The sequence below is a fragment of the Atta cephalotes genome (genome assembly GCF_000143395.1).
Source record: "Atta cephalotes unplaced genomic scaffold scaffold00003, whole genome shotgun sequence".
Lineage (NCBI taxonomy): Eukaryota > Metazoa > Arthropoda > Insecta > Hymenoptera > Formicidae > Atta > Atta cephalotes.
The window spans coordinates 519,809-525,353 of NW_012130067.1; positions in this window are offsets into that span (position 1 = coordinate 519,809).

Genomic DNA, 5,545 nt, shown 5'->3' on the forward strand with positions numbered 1-5,545 from the left:
TATATATATATATATATATATATATATATATATATATATATATATATACACATTTATACGTTAATTTATACGTTAATGATTTAATAGCATTATGGTTATTAATTAAAAAATGTTTCCAATATTGCACTATTGCAACAGATAGTCGTAAAACGAAGCATCAAAATATTTTAAATAATGATATAATTTTTGCAGAAAGGAAGATTTTGGTAAAGTATTTAAAAATATAGCTAGATACAGGTCTAATTTTGTTGAATTATTAAAATAATTATGTAGAATGTGTTATTTAAATTAGTCGCTAGAATGTCAAAACTTTTTGTATTATTGTTTGAGATTTCTATGTAAATATTATTTTTATTATTTACTGCTGATGATTCAACAAAATTATTTTCAGATCTGTAACTAAAGCTAAATTTTAGATACTTTAGCAAAATCGTTTCCTCATATTTCTTAAATTATATTAAAATAAATATTTTACACTCACCCAAATTCTATATTTAGAAAAATTTTTTTGTTACAATATTATCTTTTCTATTAAAATGATGAAATTTTATTTAAAGACATAATTAGAAAAAAAAATCATATTAAATTATAATTTTAAGTATCATATTTAATTTATTTCGGAGATTTACGAAATCAACTTAACGTAATTATAAACATATATATGTATACATACATATAGATATATCTTTTTATAAATCCTGTTTTTCTCATGCGTATTTTTTATACCCCACGTGGTGTAATAAATGACTGCGGCTGCCTGATTGAACGAACAACGATTAGTCTTGAATTTAACTTGTCAATTGCTGGGTTAATTCAGCGATCAATGAGTTCGCATTCTTTGCACTTTCTCTATAAAAGTGTCGGATCGGTTGAGCGAACCCGGCATTATCTTAAAATCGCGTCTTCAGAAATGTGTTGATATAAAAATTCCGTATACACTTATTATGTATAGCATTAATTTATTATTAATATTAATATATTATTTTTGTACAGTATGTGCTTGTTATTATAAGAAAATGCGCACAAATAAAAAAGTAAAACTTTGCAAAGTTTAGTTACGCGTTATAAATACCAATGCTTTTTGTAATCGGAATAAATATAAATTTTGATTAAATATAAATTTTGATTAAATATAAATTTACAATTAATATACTTTATATATTATTGTTTTGTCATTGTATTTTTTATTTTTATTAGTGTATTAATATTCATATCAATTATTTACTGCCGATGTCAATTACTTGTCTTTATTCTAATTAAATAGCGTTAAATCGTTTTGATACTGTTGAAATAACATTAATTAATGGAAAAAAATTGAATGATTTTATCTAATTTATATATGCAAATTATTAATAATATTTGTTTGATGTATTTAAGATTATCAAGATAAGAATAATATTTATAATTATAATCGCAATATATGCGTGTAAAGTTTTATCTAAATTTTTTAAAAGTATTCATTTTTTTGTCTCTTTAATTATATATTATTATATCTAGTAGTGAGATTGTTGAATTATATATAATTGCCTGTGCGAGTCATTAAATCAGATGCAAATTAATTTCGCAATTGTATGCGCATCTTTTTGGGACACACATACATGTATATCACACGTATGTACAATGAGTACATCTTATTCGAGACACGTAATTAGGGAGAGCAACTCTACACATGGATGTGTCGTGGTTTTTCAGTGAGATCTAAGTGGTCGAGTCACACTCGTCCTATGCTGACTACGTGCACCATCATACTTTTAATACTTGTCAAAGCAAACAAACGCCCGCTTCATACTTTTTTATCGCGATTTGGTAGACATACGATATAAGAGTACTTGCATCTGTCGAGCCGAATGTAAGCTACGAAAATCTTCCCACGTAATGATATTTTTTGTTAAATATCTTTCTCTTTTCTCATATTGGAAAGATCATTCCCGATTTTCGCAGTGACCAATTCAATTATACTAACAATGATTGATCTGATCTAATGAATAATTCTACGTGATTTAAGAGTAATACGAATGAAAGTTGTATACACTCCTGTGTTTAAACAAAAAAGTGTTAAAATATTAAAATAAACGTTTGCACAATGATCATTATTGGGAACAAATCAACAAATAGATTGATATAAACGATCATGGGAACGATAAGTCGACTTGATTGAAAAAGTCAGATAAATCTTCTGATGAACTATCAGGAGTGTCTCGCATCTGGTGATGTGATTACTGCGTATCCGTGAAGTTTCACGGCGCTCAGAGATTGTTTCGATCTTATCAGTCTGCTCAAACCATTACTTTGAATTAACGATTAATCATTTGCGAAAGTGCTTCTCTCTAATTTTCTAGATCGACAAAAATTAGTGCTCTTTGAATTTTTCTGATGATACTTCAGATGTCATTGATCTATTTTTTAATTGATTTTCATTGCACTTATCGTATTTATTTAAATGTATATATATATATATATATATGTGTGTGTGTGTGTGTGTGTGTGCGTGTGCGTATGCGCGCGCGCGCGCGCACACACACACACACACACACACACACACACACACACTTTATAAATACTTCTTAATATAGCGTTATGTATAACGATTATAATATTTTTAATAATGTCATTTATTATAATTCGAGATATCTATTAAGCAATTTTTTTAATGATTTTTTGATCATTGATATATTCTTTTCTTTCCGCGACAAGTAAATACGATTCTTTTGTGCTTTTTGCGGATGGAAAAAAATCGAGAGTAGGCTCGTGCTATATCGGAATAGGTGCGAAAGAGGGCGGGGTAGGTGAATTGGCAACGCTTTGTAAACTCTTGCTCTGACGAAGCCCAGAACACCTTCTGCGGTCGATGATGCACGGAAAGCAAAAGAGAAAGAGAGATATAAACACTTCCATGATACCGTAAGAACTTAGCTATTCTCGGTAGCCAGGAAAGGAGAAATCATTTCCTCACATGTGAAAACGAATTTTCGCGATATATATTTTTATATAAGCTGATTTTCAAACTCATTGCATTATAATCAAAATCATAGTTTGCGCAAATATTTTATTAATCGGTCTATCACTTAAAATTAAACAATTATGAAGTGTCTTTCAACAATTTGGTACACAAATCTATAATCTTTGCGGTAAATTTAAAGATAATTTTTATTTATTTATTTATTTTTATTTAAATAATAAAATATCAATATTTTTATAAAAACTAAAACTAGCGCCTTTGTGAGTAAAATTTTTAGTCATTGAGCAGCGAAATTGTATTGTTTGCTTCAATTCAAGCGGGTTTTATCTGACATTTCAATTTGAAGTACAATTATATGAAAGGAGCGATTTTGTTCAAAGTACATAAAAATTTAATTAAATACATAAAAAAATAATTTAATATAATTTGATACATCCTTAAGCATAATGAGCAATGTTGTAAGAAGTTTTGATATTTTAGCAAAGCTAAAATTGAGCTTGAGCATTTTATATAATTATTTTTATATCTTCTTAAATATCTCTATAAATTGTCTCCAACAAAATTATTTTTAAGTTTATACTTAACTAAATTTTTAAATACTTTGGCAAAACCACTCTTTCTATTTACCTAAATAATGACGACTTCATACGCTACTGTGAAGTCGAGCGTAATAATTTAACAGAAGTATTCGCAAATAATTCCTACTATGAAATTGAGCGTACAAAGAATTGTTTTCGAGATAGAATGCTTGACAAGGAATGCCGACGTCGGAGAGCTAAGGGTTAACATTCTGACACGTCGAACATGCAAGAAAGAGAAAAAGAGAGAGAGATACCTGAATATTTATTACGATATTTTTTTACAATAGAGATGTTCTGTCTTCAGATCTGAATATTAATTTCGATTTTATCAAATCAGAATTTAATTGAATTAAAGTCTTACATATTATAATATTAAATAATAAATATTAAATAATAAATCTAATTAATTCTCCTTGCTTAACACACCATTTTCGAAATGCAATTCATAATTTATTGGAAAAATTCTTAAAAATATTGACACTTTATATCCCCTTTTTATATCACTAAAGATAATATTAATTCTGATAAACTGTGTAATATAGTTCAATACAACTGTGATAAAATCAGGCAGTATAAGGTCTGTAAATGTCTCAATAACTGAATGTATCCAGTGATTAAAAAAATCAACAATATATTTGTAATTATTTAAGATATTTGTTAATAACAACAAGAGAATGACAAATTAAAAAGAAGAATATTAAATAAAGAATTTCTTAAGACTTAAGAAGAAAAAGTGGAATATTTCTACTTATGAAAATAAGTAATAAGAACATATAAGATTGCAAATTATTGCGAAAAAAAAATTTATTTTAAGTTTTGTAATCATATTTTCATCTTCCTCATTTTGAACAAGACATGAGTCTATATCTTTAATTTTATAAAATACTATATTTATTTAAATGTAGTGTGTATTTTATAATTGCAAGAAACTGAAAATTATATTTAAAAAATTTGTTTTATTACAGCTTCAGTTATTAATATAGTTGACATGGTGTAATGTATCAATGAAATTTCTCTTAAATGTTTTTTTTTTTAGATTTGTATGAAAGTATTTTTCAGTTACTGACGAAATAAAGTTTTATGTAGATACTAATTCTTTTTGTGTAATGCCATTAATTAACAATCAACGAGAATTAATTACACTTCTTTATTAGTTCAGTCATTGAGACATTTATCTTACGTTGCTGAATCGTTCAATTTGTCACTAGAGCACCGTGATTTAATAGTTGAATGTAGAAAGAATTGTAGGATCGAATAACAAAATACAAGAGTTCATCAGCGTTAAAAGAGCCAGCTGAAATGTTTACGGCGAAGCAACAGCTCAATTATTAACATTCTCGAAGTCTCGCGGACGTGCGCGCTCGCATATGATATAATGCCACTCATTTTGATAAACAAACGGCTCGTCAATCGCCTTGGTAATATTGATCCCGAAGTTTGTGATCACTCGCGTACAATACACAAAACCGACAATGTTGTCTTCGAATCGTTGTTTAGGTATGATGGACATTGATGGACCGATGCTATCAAAGACAATCGTAAATATTTAGTCTCAGAAGAATTAAAGTTCTTGATATCAAAAATTATTTATGCTAATTTAACATTTAGTTAACTGAACGGGTAACCGTAAAGTGGTATGTAATTCCAAAATTTTTGTGGTAATAAATTCGGTGATAATTAAATTAAATAATTAAATATTTAAGTTAATTAAATCTGGAAATATATCGTATGCGAAGTTTTATAAATGAAGAATATGGAATTGTTAACAAAAAATATGTGTTTTAGAGCGATAGTATTAGTTTTTTATAAAACAGTTTTTTTCTTGAAAATTAAATAAATTATAAAAAACAGTTTTTTATGCGATATGGCGCGACCATTACAAACAGTAATAAATTTAAAGATTGACAAGTGAGCGAAATTAATTAAGCTGTGTGTGTGTGTGTGTGTGTGTGTGTGTGTGTGTGTGTGTGTGTGTGTGTGTGTGTGTGTGTGTGTGTGTGTGTGT